This window comes from Ammospiza nelsoni, chromosome 1 (genome assembly GCF_027579445.1).
Source record: "Ammospiza nelsoni isolate bAmmNel1 chromosome 1, bAmmNel1.pri, whole genome shotgun sequence".
NCBI lineage: Eukaryota > Metazoa > Chordata > Aves > Passeriformes > Passerellidae > Ammospiza > Ammospiza nelsoni.
Genome location: NC_080633.1, coordinates 148,357,977 through 148,373,298, shown reverse-complemented (window position 1 = coordinate 148,373,298; position 15,322 = coordinate 148,357,977). Strand labels below are relative to the sequence as shown.

At 40.8% G+C, this 15,322-nt stretch overlaps 1 non-coding gene across 1 annotated transcript; it reads left to right on the top strand.

Moving 5' to 3' along the window:
* The first annotated feature begins 15,031 nt into the window (after nt 1-15,031).
* Nucleotides 15,032-15,102, top strand: TRNAG-CCC (transfer RNA glycine (anticodon CCC)). The gene has a single exon. It is a non-coding gene; the product is annotated as a tRNA-Gly (tRNA).
* The last annotated feature ends 220 nt before the right edge of the window (nt 15,103-15,322 follow it).

Genomic DNA, 15,322 nt, shown 5'->3' with positions numbered 1-15,322 from the left:
TACTTTTGGTTAACATTCACCTTTTTAAATACCATGTTTTTCAAATAAATCTACCAATATTTTGGAAAACACAAAATACTTCATACAGCTTTCATTTTTCATGTACTTATGTCATTGTTAAAACCTCATTAAAGCTGCACCAGAAATCGTGATGAAAATGGGAAAATCGCTGTCGTTATTATTCATAAAAATTCTCAATTTTTGAAAAAGACCTTATTTTTTAACAAGATTTGTCTTGCATGAAAGTTGATGTCTGTTTTTTTCAGTCACTGTGATATAGTTATTTATTGTTCTCTTCATGTATTATAAATTATAAACTTCATTTTGCATACCAGAAAAAAATAAAGTTGTCTAAATATTCTTTTGCTTTAGAAGATATCACCATTGCACTGAAATGATTTTTCATTTATCAAGTATTAGTACATTGTTTTTTGCAATGCAGTCCTAAAAGAAAAAAAAAAGTGCTATCAGGTTTCCTGTTAATTAATTAACTGAAGATTTATTGTCATAACAGTTTTCTCATGCTAAAATTTTAAACTTAACAGCTTACATTATTGCATTCTGGTCTATAAAAACACATCCTTGTCTTATCTCCATCTGTGACTAGGTTTTATTTCTGTTATTGCAAATTGTTCTTTTTCTCCATTCCTGAAGTCAGGTAAGAAGAACTTGTTTGTTTCCCTTCTGTTGACACCCTCTTACACTCAATTGCCTTTCCAATCTATTTTATGCATATTCCTAGCCTGCTTCCTTCACACTCTCTGAGTCTGCCAATTGGGATTATTTAAAATAAAATTAACTATTTTCCAGTGTTTTGAAGTGGACAGCTTCTGTTCTCAGTTCTACCTAGCCTAAAAAGAAGGGAACTTAAATAACACCAAAAATGCTACTCTATATAGAAATTATCAGATATAATGTAATTCTCTTTGCAGGGTGCACTGACACCTTGGTTTTGTCCAAATTCTTTTTGAAGTTTGGATATAATGGGGTCCTTTTGGGCTTTACTGTGATTTTTGTTAGAACTGAAAGAATTTATTCAATCCAAACCTGGGGTTTGATTGTTTGTTTGTTTTGTTTGTTGAGGGTTTGCTGTGTTTGTTTGTTTGTTGTGCGGGAGGGGGGTGTTTGTTTGTTTTGGTTTGGTCTGTTTTATTTTTGTTTTGGTTGGTTTTGGGTTTTTTGTTTGTTTGTTTTTGTTGTTGTTGGGTTTTTTTTGGTGGTTTTGTTTGTTTGTTTGTTTTTGGTGGTGGTTTTGTTTGGTTTTTTTTTGTTTTGTTTTTTGTTTTTTTTCATAAAATTATTCCAGTAACAAAAATGGAGTATTATTTTTTCCTCCTTTCTCTCTTTCTCTTCTTGGTGTCCCCCCTGGTTCTGCTACCATAACCAGACAGTGGGCTGCCAGTGAAGTGTACCTGAGAGATAACCTGGGCTAACATGTGTGTTATAGGGTAAAAGGGCTGTTAATAAAACAGACCACAAACATTCCCAGTGGCAGTAGCAGGGAGGGAGGGAATGAGAGGATGTTGTGGGAATGAAGAGTGAGCCAGGGACATTTGGTGGACAGGGGAGAAGAACCTTCTAAAAGCTGTTGAAAACTGGTTCACTGACTCTGCTCTCCAAGCTACAGTCTTGACAAGGAGGTATTGGATTTTATTGCAGTTTTTTCAGTTTTTTCCCTGTTGTTCAATGAGAGAGGATGAATTCTTCAGCGTCTGAGATGTCATTTCTGTTCAGCAGGAGGCTGATGACCTTTCTAATTGATACACTGAGATAGGTTCTGACTGAGATTACTTCACAAGTCTTGAAAATTCCATCAAAGAATTTGCCTATTTTTTTTCTTTTTGCTGTTGTTATGGTTTGTGTGGCTGGTTCTAAAAAGCTGGGTTCATATGTTGGCATCTTGTAGCTGAAAGCAGAGCACGTCCTTCAGGCAAATGGTGCAAAAAGGTTTTCCTAATGCTGCAAAGTCTCAGAATCCACAATCTGGAAATGGGACCTATCCTAGTAATTCATCCCAGGTGTTAGGGATAATGATATTTCCCATTAGTTTGCTCATCAGAGTAAAGAAGGAAGGGCAAAAGTAGGGTTTACTGCCAACCTGGTGTGCACTTCCCAAGATGGAAGTCAGTTTGGGTGTAAAGATGAATAAAATTTAGAAGACCAACAGATGTGCATTTGTATATTGATTAGGATGGAGACAGTACCCCACCAAATGTATGCAGCACATGCTCCCAACCCTAAGCAAAGCTCCAGTGAGGCAGAAGTTCAAATGGGCAACCTCAGCACAATATCTGAGACAGGGATATTTATACCAACTTGTTTACGACTTTCAGCGCTGCAGAATTACCCAATCTCCATCTGCTGATCTCGGATGCAGACGAGCAGAAATAGCAGAGCACCAGACATGCAAGCCATTTCTGCTGGCATCTGTGTCCCATTCATGGAAAAGGAAGTACAGAAGACATGCACGCATATCCTGGTGATGATGCAGAGGAATGAGACACCAAAGTAGCCCTGGACACCACATCTTGAAATTAGACTAAAAACATGCCAAAGTCTCTAACTGGGCCTTTAATATAAGTGTCCAAGTATTGCATTTTACTACAGCTATAGACAGAATTGTAAATAAATAATAGGCAGAAGAAACAAAAACACATAAACCAGTAAATATCAGTAGAGGAAAAAGGCTGTACAGGGAGATACAACTTGTCAAACTAAATAACTGAAGTATTTAAAACAAGTCAATATTGGAAAAAAAGAGGTATTTCTGATCCTTTTTTCCTAATTGACACTCCAGTTTTAAAAATTAAGGAATGTTTTTCTACTTACATGCAAGTAATTAAGAGAGATGTGCATTTCACTTGCATAAGGTCTCTTTGCAATTTGCTGTGAGAGTGATGGGACATTACCCGGATACAAATGTAACCTACAATGATTGCAAATAGATTCCAGGCTACAGCACTGTTTTCATGGATATGTAGTGCTGTATCATGATCTTAGCACTTTCTTCTTGTTTCAGTGAAGGTAAAAGTTTAATTACTAAAGCATCAATTTCACTGTATAAATTGAACTCAAGAACACAAAATTAATCATAAATTACAACCGACCTTTGCTACATGTATAGTATTCAAGACCAGGGAGTTATTTAGAGACTAAATAATCCCTTGTTTGGAAAGACAGTAGATTCTCAGCTTCAGCATATGAATATGTAAAGCAATTTATCTACTGAGACCGTGTCATGTCTTTAATCAGATGAGATGCATCTCTCTCATCAGATGAGATGAAGTGTACACCAGTAAAATAATCTGTAAGCATGTTAATAAACTGATACTAAAAAAAAGCTCTTATAAAACCTTTAATCCACTAAAAATTATACATTATGATTCTACTCACAAGTTGTATCGATTAAAAGGGTTTTAACATGGACAAAGCAAGGAAAGACATACAGCAATTTTTAAAATTAAGCAAGAAAAGTTTTGATATGTACCAGAGTTTATTTTGAAATCTGGAAGAGAATTTATGGAATTATGATATTTTTGCCCACCCAGTTACTATAATTAACTCTTCACATACTAAAAATTTTGAAGGAAACTGGATATTGGGGAAAATGAACCTTTGCTCTGACTCAAGTACTGGCCATCCTTGTTTTAGGAAGGTCTAATCATTGTTGAAGGAGGAGGAACCCCTCTATTTTCTTTACACACATGGCATTTTGGATCAACTCTGAAAAAAAGAGATCTTATACCTCCAAAATGGGTAGTAGTAGGTGGTTAAACTTCAAGCTTTGGCTACAAACAGCTCCACATTAATTTCCTGCTAAAATCTGAAGGCATGGGAATTTAGTTGCTGCAACAGACTGTATGGATTTCCATGATCATTAAAACAGAGAACCTCCAGGGGAGAAACTCCGTTTTAATAGGATGGAGCAGCTGAGATTACAACGTACACTTCAGTTTAAGCAGGTTTCAGAAACAAGAGTTAGGACTCATCAGTCTCACTTGACTTTCAGCACAGGCACCTACCATTTTAACTGGTTATTTGTGCTTCCATTATCATCAACAGAGATCTGATCAATCCAGTTAATGGAGTTTAGGATGCAACTCCTCTGAACAAACGTAGGCATCTGTTTAGGATAAGATGAATCACACTCTAAATTCTGTTGTCTCTATTACTAGATCTTCTCCAGTAATCTTCCTGGCAGTAAAGGGAATTGAAAGTGACTTGCTGAAATGCACATCAGCACCCACATTTAGTCAGATGAATCCTGCTGTAAGGGATGCCACCTGAAGAGATCAGTATTACAAATGTTCCAACAATTTGTCCAACCCAGCCTGATAGGACTGAGCAAAGAGCAGCTCTCTTTTCATCTCATAAAGAGGACTTTTCTCTAACTTATATTCTCTGCAGTGTGGTGGAAGAAGAGATGACACTTGACTTGTAAATTGGGAGAAATTACTCTACATAACTGCCTACAAACAAACAGAATGGCCATGTGAAAATCTGAGGTCAGGCTCCCTCAAACAAGTCACACATTTTGTTCTGACTTTTCCAGTGGGAAATTTTCACCTTTGGAACAGGGCTAAATAACTTTTAAAGGTTTTACCACATATATGCAGCTGCCTTTAGAAAATGAGGCCAGCACAATTTCCATCAGGCCAACTTGCATTATAGTGTCTGTGCCCATGGCATAAACAGGCTGAAAGAGTTGCTGAGAAATTATATAAAGCAGGGAGCTCTGAGATGGACTGATGCAGGAATCTGAAGTAGCATATCATGTCTGTCAAGCTCTTAGCCCAAACACTTAAGCACCTTGTGACACACACTGTGGCAGACTTAAGCTAAATTTGTGCACCCACGGCACTTGTACTGATCCATAACAAATATTCCCTGAGGGCTGTGTAAATTGCACTGCCTAATAAACTGATAACCACTCACAGCTCAGCTGAGCATGTTGAAAACCCTTGTTCATATACCCTTTAGGCAATTCAGTCTTATTTAATATGAATACCAGCAGAATAATTTCACTTCTGTTTTCATCTCTCTTTCTTCCCTCTCCACCTCTTTTTTCTCTATAATTCATGAGGTAGTAAGAGAAATTGGAAAACACTATTCTTTCAGCTGCCGTGTTCACCCTCCTTTAATGTGTCTACATTTTGAGTACTAGAAAGACTCTGGAAGTGAATACAAATGATTGCTATGTTCATTAATGCTGAAATAAAAATAAAATAATAATAATAAGTACCCCCAAAAAAGCAGCTGAGGTATGACTGGATGTACAGGAATATAAATATCACTCAGCATTTAACCACAGCTTGTGATGTCTGGTGTAAAAATCCAATAAACCTCCTCTTTAAAGGCAAGTTATTTACAGTGTTTTTCCTCCCTTAGGGAATACATTTACAATCTTGATGCCAATAATTCTAGGCAGGAAACATTGTGATTACATCTGAAAATAGTGTTCAGCAACAGATGAATTAGCTGTCCTCTGTGCTGGCAGATAACTTTATTTGTGTTCCACAGCTATTGTTTTAGTTAAAAAGTAATTTTTAACAGTTTATCAGGGATAAGAAGTAGAGAGTATCATAGATACATGGAATAACTGTGGCTGAAAAGGATATCTGGATATTGTGTGGTTCGACCTGCATCTCAAAATTGGTCTAGCTTCAGAGTTAGCTCCACAGACATCCAAATATTAGAACTTCAGGTGTTCCAAAAATCTGTCAAAAACCTGCAACTGTCATTAGACGAATTTCTAGTTTTTAGACTTATTTGCATAATTTTATTTGTGTTTGGAATCCAATCAGCTTTCACTAAAGAATGAGAGCAACGGACTGCAGAGGGCACTGCTACTGCAAGTTGTGGACCAACTTACACACATGGCTCAGTTTCCCAATGATTTTGAGCTTCCACATTTGTTTCTGTAATGCATTTTCTGACTTCTACTCAGCAAAAAGGAATATACATCAAATCCTAAAGAAGAACCTGTGAGTAAGAGCATAGAATATTCACTGAATATTGGTTGGATTCCTGAGGGAAATTTTCTCTATTGAATTTGGGTTTGATATCATTCTTAGCATGCACAGCTTAAGGGTGAGATAATGATGCCTAAGGTGTCTCAAAAAAAAACCCCAAACTGTTTATATTATTCACACTTCTAATGAGAAATGCACAACAAGGCAGCCTGAGAATCATTGGAGACCAGCTCCATGACTGCAGCTGCTTTCATTATCCTTATATCCAGTTTCCAACTGTGCCACAGGTGCGCCTGGAAATAAACGTAGTATGAAGGCACATGATGAGTATTTTGAGCAGATACAAGAGCAGAATGTAAATGCTTTGATGCTGAGTAGTCATTCCCACAATGCAGGTTAGGTTGTGGTAGAGGTTGATAGCAGTGTAACAGATATCAGGGTGTAATTTTTTTATATGGCAAGGTTTAGGGGGTGAGGGAAGTTTTTGTCAGAAGAGATCAGGGGCTCACAGCTGGTGGGACACAGCTGGTTCCAGCTGACTCCTAAATAATGGCCCCACCACTGGCCAAGGGCTGCTTCAACAAAGCTGGTGATATCTCTGCAAAAAAAAAAAAAAAACAAAAAAACCAAAAAACAACAATAACAACAAAAATTAAAAGTAACTTAAAACACTGTAGCAGCTGTGAGAGGAGTAAGAAAAGATATGGGGGAAAAAAATATCCTGCCTTTACATCTTTTCTTCTCCTGCCACATTGAGGAGGAGGAAGGAGAAGGTGTCCAGGTGAGCATCCAGAAGCCAGCCAAGGTCAAATCCACCACAGCAAATCTGAAATAAGCTTCAAGAACAGAAAAATGACCAGTGGCATAGATTAATATGAAGGTGTTTCTTATTTTCTTCAAAATCAACCACTTACTCATGTCCAAAATAATAAAACAAATGTCATGAAACCACAGTCCTTTTGAAGTCTCCATCACCAGTTCTGTCACCTCAGCTGGTGGCAGGCAGTGGGATTTGAAAAGTTGTCATATGCTATTGGATACTATCTCCACAATTTAGAAATAGGAAGTGGTGACATGCAGGATTAAAACCTATTTTGATATATAGTAAAAGAAAAATAATACAGAAAAACACCACTGAAATTCAGACTTTTTAAATATGTTTGGGATAAATTGAAAGTACAGCACATGATACACTTGAGTAAAAATATGTTTTTTACCAAACATTTCAACTTTCCTGGAAGTTAAGAACACTGAAGAAATCTACTCTTTCTAGAAGAGACTATGTTTTGCTTTTCATTTACAACGTAGTACATTAAATTCTTGCTTAATTCCTTTTTTTAAGTCTTAGTTCCTCTTTTTAGTCTTAGCTTCTCATACTTATGCTGATGGCATATCTGCCAAAAAGAATAAAAAGAGATTATCTAGAAATGTGAGAGAATTACCTACATGAATCTAAAGGAATACCTGTTTTGTATGATTACAAACCACAATATCTCAAACCCCTTATTCACCTAAGAATACTTTATTCACAGGATTAATCTTCCTGATTTACACAGTGTCACAGCATGAGCAAGGAAGACACAGGGGAGGAACTTTTGTAGGATTGGGCCCTCAAGTGACCCTCAGAGGTGAGTGGTTTCTCCTTTGGCAGTAAACTTTTGTGAAAACAAATTACCCAATCTACAATTTGTCCCTGTAGTGTTCTACAGTTTACGGACCATTTACAACACTCTTGTGAGCACCTTGCTAAAAGTACTTTGAAATATCAAAATGGACATTATTTGTGTAATAAGGTTTGGGGTTTAATAGCTTCATTCACACATGAGGAATCACAGCCTTTCCTGATAGGCATCTATTAAACAAAATGGCTTGCAACCTCTGCTAGAGGGGAGAAAACCTTTGTGTTACTGCTCTGGACTAAGATTAAATAGGCCTTATGTCTAAGCAGGAGGGTTTTTTGCAGCAAGAAAAAGCAGCAGCTTTTCAGTATCATGGGGTTTTTTTTTAGGGTGATGACTGAAGTGGAAAATAATCCATACTGCTGCCAGAAAGAAGGAAGAGATTGGGAGAGAAGTTTAGAGCATAAGGAAATCTAATTACTGAAAAAATGTCCTTAGGTCTGATTTCCAATTTTATTAATGTTCTTAGAGTTGAAGGTGGTTGACCAGGATAATTTTCTAAAATTCTTCTTTTTCCATCTTCTTAGCAGTCAAAAAAATTCTGTTCCTCAACCTCTTGTGGCACCAATGGCATTCATCAAGATAGGATGAGCAAAACTATCTCTTTCAGGTGCAGAAGCCATTTATTGTCTATATTATTATAAATCTCTTCACTACGTATTTTCTACTTAATTAAATAACTTGAAGGAATATCAATAGGTTATGAAGCTTCGATCTACCTACAGTGAAATTGTGATTAACTTTGGCATGATTTTAATCTGAGACAGCCTCAGGACAGCCTCATTGCAGGCCTTTGTGCAAGTTTGATATCATTCTCAACAGGCATTTTGTATGTGGCTGCTCTGATCTGGAGGCTAATAGAGTTTTACAGGAAAAGCAGAGGCCATTCTGTTTCACTCAAATTTAGTGCCAGAAGGAAATTCTGATCAAATTTATTTTAAATAATTGATGACTTGCTGCCCCAGTTTAACATATAAACTCTTAATACTGGCACTTTCTACAATACATTTAGGAGATTTTTTTTTGTCCTGATTCAGTTTTTCACCCTGAGCTATCTACAGTAATTTCAGATGCTTTAGAGTATCATGTGTGGCTGCCACTTTTCAGAAGGGCCTAACTTCTGTATTATATTTGCCAGCTCAATGTGAAGGTTTCTGGCAGCTTTAAATAACTCAGGTGGTGACAGAGCTCTTTGCATACAAAACTGAAATCCAGTTCTGGTGGAAACACATTCACTTAACTAACTATAATGGAAATCTTCTGCTTGTCTTGCACCTTAAACAGCTCTGATTTTCTCTGGTTTATTTTCCCTTAACTCATATATCACTGCAGAATGGCACAAATCCAGTGAGAGATTTCCCTATCTCCTTAGCTCTTAAACATATATGACATTTCACACAGCTTTACATAACAGTATTTAGGCAATTAGCCCATGTTTATGTGCTTGTGTGAGAGGTATTTTGATGTGAAGCTGAATTCTACCCTCTGTGACTGTAAATCAGAGAGCTTGTCCTGAAAGAGACACTAAAAAATCATTGCAGTGAGCAGATGTGACTCTGTCCATACTAATAAATTAAAAATGGCCAGGCCAACGGCTTGGGTCAATTTTCACTTTATTGAGTAATGCCTGAGGGCAATCAGGAGTTAGATAAGATCAGGGACTGCTGTAATGAGGCACTTAGGACCTCACTATTTTGAGTAAAAGGACTGGTTAATGTTGTGGACAAGAAAGCTGCCTCAACCTGACCTCTGTTTCCTGTAACCCTGCTCAGGTGATAATCCCAAATGACAGCTGTAATCTATTTGTCTGGTCACTCAAATTGGATTCAGGGGAAGCAGATAATGACATAATAGTCAAGGGCTGATTTAAGCAATGCATCTGCTTAGCCAGTAATGCTGGTCAAGGCTTGACTCAAGCCAGGTGTGGAGGAATCTAACATCCATAGTCGGATACAGCTATAACTGGATCAATTACCTTACTCCATAAATAGCAGACATAAATAGTGTGGCAGTGAGCTGCATGCTAGGATCTCCCTTTGAACAGTGACACCTCTCAAGGTTACTCCCTGAGGCTAAGAGAGTCTTCATTGTGTCAAATATTCAGTGAATTGGAAAACTTTGAAATGCAATTGATATAAAGGACTGATTGCACTGATCCTTTAGGCATAATCCATTGACCAAATCTGGGATGAAGTCTGTCTCTAGCCACACCTAAACTGCCCACTGAGAAGGAATTCAAAATGCAGGAGTCAATGAAAAGCTGTCTCTGACCCCATCCTCAATGCAGTAAACACTCAAAAATGCCTTGCCATTGAATCCTGTTAAGTCACTGTCACATTTACCATCAACTTTATAAAATCACTCTTTTATATCAATAAATGTGCTACTTCTCTCTTATGAGTGTTTGTCATTTCACTCACAACAAAGCTGCTGTGCTAAATGACCTCAGTGCCAGAGCATGTAGCTTATTCTGCTTTATTTACTAGTTTGAGTTTTTTGTCTGTGAACAGTTAAGTTGCAGTTTTGTATCACAGTGAAAGTGATGTCACACCTTGGTCTCTCTCTGCCACAGGATGCTCTCATTGCCTTTCTCTTCAGGCCCTGAGTAACTTTGATTTTCATCTCCTACTTCACACCAGTGCTGGGGCTTGTTTGATCTCTCAGAGAAGCAGTTCAGAGAAAGCTGTACATTTTTCTACTGTACTTATTTTATGGGTCACCTGAGGGTTTCATGCCCACAGAGATCACACTTATGCAAGTGTTTTCACAAAGGAAACAACCCATGGGTGCATCGAGCCATAGAAGGGAAAAGAACATGACTAGAAGACATTAAATCAGTATTTCCTTAATCCATGCTGTCACAGTGCTGCCTGTGGGTGCAGATACCCTACAAGTCTAATTTAAAAATGGTGGTGCAGCAGTGAAGTGACTTAAGTGGTGTCCCCTCCTGCTTCAGCAGTTGGAGATTTCAGGGATGTGTTTTAGCCTCTCCATAGGGTGACCCACATCAAGGGTCTGCAGGTAACTAACTCTCCTTGGTGGGTTAACTTTGATCTTGTTCCCTGGACACTCTTTCCCTGCCTCTTCTCACCACAAAAGGAAAAAAAAGGGTGAAACAGCTCAAGGACTGAGGTAAAGAAAGGGAAATCACTCACCAGTTACCACCAAGGCAAAAAAAAAAATGGCATGGGGAATAGTAGTTTAATTTATTGTCAGCTAAAATAGATTCAGCTAGTGAGAAATAAGGACAGAGACTAAAACATTCTGCCCACCACAACTCTTCCCCAATCCTCTCTTCTTTCCTTTGCTCCTGACTCCTCTTCCCTGGGCTGCAGGGGTGTCTCTGCTCCAGTGGGGTCTCTCCAGGCCTGTCAGGGAAACATCCCTGCTCCAGGGCCCCTTCTGGCCTCCTCCTTAGGTCCCTTTTGGGGTCCCCCTGCTGCTGTTCCCTCCTTGACTCCCTCTTTCCCTGCTGCTGTTGCCTGTTGCCTTTCAGGAATCTGTTTCTCCTGGCTCGCCCAGCTTGGCTTTGTCTGTGCCCTGGGTGGGTCACTGGAGCTCTCTGGACCTTCTGTGTCCAGCACCCAAAGGATTTTTGGTGATCTGAATTTTTTTAAAACATCTCACATGGTCACAGACTATCCTGTAATCAGCTGGCAGGAGAAGTGGCCCCATTGCCACCAGAGCTGGTTAATTCAGAGGGATGTCACAACAGGAATACTTTCCCACTGACTACTTGGTACTGCCATTTTGTTACAGATTCCATATCACAAGGAGCTGCCATTTTATGAAAAATCATTCTGTATGTGTTTTTTGTATGTGTTTTTTGTATGTGTTTCCATACTGCCTCTGCATTGCCTGGCAGTGACACCTTCCAGTAGAAGAGGTTGTTTAAAGCCCCACAAGGGCTCAAGCCCAAACAATCTGGCCTTGAACATTCCCAGGGTTGGGGCATTTTCTCTGGGCAGCCTGTTCCAGTCTCTCACCACATTCCCCATAAGGAATTTATCCCTAATATCTGCTATAAACCTTCCCTCTTTCAGTTTAAAGCCACTTTCCCTCATCCTGTCACTCCTTGCCCTTGTCAAAACTCCCTCTCTTGCTTTCTTGTATGAGCCATTGTCCTGGTTTAGGACAAATTAGGGGAAATCTCCAAAAGGGAGCCCCCCCAAACAAAACAAACCTCCAACCACCCCTCACCCAACACCGGGTTCGGGAAGGAATTTCTCGGAGGAGCAAAGTGGAAAACAAAACCTATTTATTTACAAGTAACAAAAGAACACTCCCCAACACAAGAAAAGAAAAGAAAAGAAAAGAAAAGAAAAGAAAAGAAAAGAAAAGAAAAGAAAAGAAAAGAAAAGAAAAGAGACTGTGTTGTGAGGGCGCCAAGCTTCTCTCGCAAGCTCCAGGTGTCCTGGACGTCTCAGGTCAGGTCCGGAGCCGGTCCAGTATCTTCAGGGGAGGATAAGAAAGAGGGAACAAAAGAAAAGGGAAAAAAAAAACAGCGCAAAAAGCAGCAAGCAAGCAAGCAAAGTGGCTAGCCAAGCCAAGCAGCCAAAAGCCAAAAGCAAAAAAGCCCTGGTCAAACACTCCCCCTTCTCTTCCCCGCCCCGCCGCAGCAAGATGGCTGGGGAGGGGGGGGGGAAGAGAGAAAAGGCACAGCTGCCAGACACAACACACGATATTGGGATAAAGGCTGTCAACCCACGACACTCCACCCCTTATCCCATATCGTGAATATACAATAAAAACTTTCGTTTCACTTACTCACACCTTTGACACTTACGCATTCCTCTCATCTTACTTGCTCAGACCTTTGACACTTACAGTTTCCTTCTGTCTCACATTCAACAAACAATGACATTTATATATGAATCTCATCCCACAATCAGGTCTCCCTGAGGTACACACCGTGTTGTTCCATCTGTCTGCATTATCCACCATGTATAACCTGGTCCTTGAGCAAAGACAATCCCACGGATGGGTTTGTCTGTACTCGAGGCAGAGTTGATCCATACTGTCTTTCCCAACAAACCTCTGACATGGGCCACTGGGGCTTTATCCCCATCTACTATATTAAGGAGCTTAGACTGAGCAGGACCCGCTCGGTTGGTGGAACCTCGAGTGTTAACTAACCAGGTAACCTTTGCCAAATGCTGCTCCCAGTTTTTTAAAGACCCCTCACCCAATGCTTTTAAGGTGGTTTTTAACAATCCATTATACCTTTCCACTTTCCCTGCAGCTGGTGCATGATAGGGGATATGGTATATCCACTCGATGCCATGTTCCCTAGCCCAAGTATTAATAAGATTGTTTTTAAAATTAGTCCCATTATCCGATTCAATTCTCTCGGGAGTACCGTGCCTCCAAAGGACCTGCTTTTCAAGGCCCAAGATAGTGTTACGGGCTGTAGCATGAGACACAGGGTAGGTTTCCAACCATCCCGTGGTGGCTTCTACCATGGTTAGTACATAGCGCTTGCCCTGGCGGGTTTGAGGCAGTGTGATGTAATCAATCTGCCAGGCCTCCCCGTATTTGTACTTAGACCACCGCCCCCCATACCAGAGGGGCTTCACCCGCTTGGCCTGCTTAATGGCAGCGCACGTCTCACAGTCACGAATAACCTGAGAGATACTGTCCATGGTTAGATCCACCCCTCTGTCTCGTGCCCACTTATAGGTGGCATCTCTACCCTGGTGGCCTGAGGCATCATGGGCCCATCATGCTAAGAATAACTCTCCCTTATGCTCCCAGTCGAGATCTATCTTCAACTCCCCTATCTTTGCAGCCTGATGTACTTGCTGGTTGTTTTGCTGCTCTTCATTAGCTCTACTTCTGGGGACATGGGCATCTACATGGCGAACCTTCACAGGTAACTTCTCTAACCGAGTAGCGATATCTTTCCACTCTTCCGCAGCCCAAATTGGTTTTCCTCTGCACTGCCAGTTCGCCTCTTTCCATCTCTTCAGCCATCCCCATAGAGCGTTGGCTACCATCCAAGAATCGGTATACAAATAGAGCCTTGGCCACTTCTCTCTCTCTGCAATACCTAGGGCCAGTTGAATAGCTTTGATTTCAGCAAATTGACTGGATTTGCCTTCTCCTTCAGTAGCCTCTGCAACTCGTCGAGTGGGACTCCATACAGCTGCTTTCCACCTCCGTTTCATCCCTATGATGCAACAAGAACCATCGGTGAATAGAGCGTAACATGTTTCTTCTGTTGGTAACTGATTGTATGGCGGAGCTTCCTCAACCCGGGTCACTGGCTCTTGTTCCTCATCTGCGACACTAAAGCTTTCACCTTCGGGCCAATTTGTAATTATTTCCAGGATCCCAGGGCGATTTAACTTCCCAATTCGAGCGCGCTGCGTAATGAGGGCAATCCACTTACTCCAAGTAGCATTGGTGGCATGGTGGGTAGAGGGAACCTTTCCTCTGAACATCCATCCCAGCACCGGTAGTCGGGGTGCCAGAAGGAGTTGTGCCTCTGTACCAATCACCTCCGAGGCGGCTTGGACTCCTTCATAGGCGGCCAAGATTTCTTTTTCTGTTGGGGTATAGTTATCTTCAGACCCCCTGTAGCTCCGACTCCAAAATCCCAACGGTCGGCCTCGGGTCTCACCAGGCACCTTTTGCCAAAGGCTCCAGGACAGACCATGGCTCCCGGCTGCAGAGTAGAGCATGTTCTTCACATCTGGTCCCGTCCTGACTGGACCAAGGGCTACAGCATGAGCGATCTCCTGCTTGATTTGGACAAAAGCTTGCTGCTGCTCAGGACCCCAATGGAAGTCGTTCTTCTTGCGGGTAACCAGATAAAGGGGTCTCACAATCTGACTATACTCAGGGATGTGCATCCTCCAGAAACCTATAGCACCTAAGAAAGCTTGTGTTTCCTTCTTATCAGTTGGTGGGGACATAGCAGTGATTTTGTTAATAACATCCGCAGGAATCTGACGCCGTTCATCTTGCCACTTCACCCCCAAGAACTGAATTTCTCGGGCAGGTCCCTTGACTTTGTTCTTCTTAATGGCAAATCCGGCTTCCAAGAGAATATGAATTATCTTCTCTCCTTTCTCGAACACTTCTATTGCCATGTTCCCCCAAACAATGATATCATCAATATATTGTAAATGTTCTGGAGCCTCACCCTCTTCTAGTGCAGCCTGGATCAGTCCATGACAGATGGTAGGACTGTGTTTCCACCCCTGGGGCAGTCGGTTCCAGGTATACTGCACTCCCCTCCATGTAAACGCAAACTGAGGCCTGCATTCTGCTGCCAGAGGGATGGAGAAAAACGCGTTAGCAATATCGATGGTTGCGTACCACTTTGCTGCCTTGGACTCCAGCTCGTACTGCAGTTCCAGTATGTCTGGTACAGCTGCACCAGTGGTGTAGTGGTATCATGCAAGATTCCCATTCTTGCGACCCGGGTTCGATTCCCGGCTGGTGCACCAAAAGATATACTGTCCTGGTTTAGGACAAATTAGGGGAAATCTTCAAAAGGGAGCCCCCCAAACAAAACAAACCTCCAACCACCCCTCACCCAACACCAGGTTTGGGAAGGAATTTCTCAGAGGAGCAAAGTGGAAAACAAAACCTATTTATTTACAAGTAACAAAAGAACACTCCCCAACACAAGAAAAGAAAAAAGAAAAGAAAAGAAACTGTGTT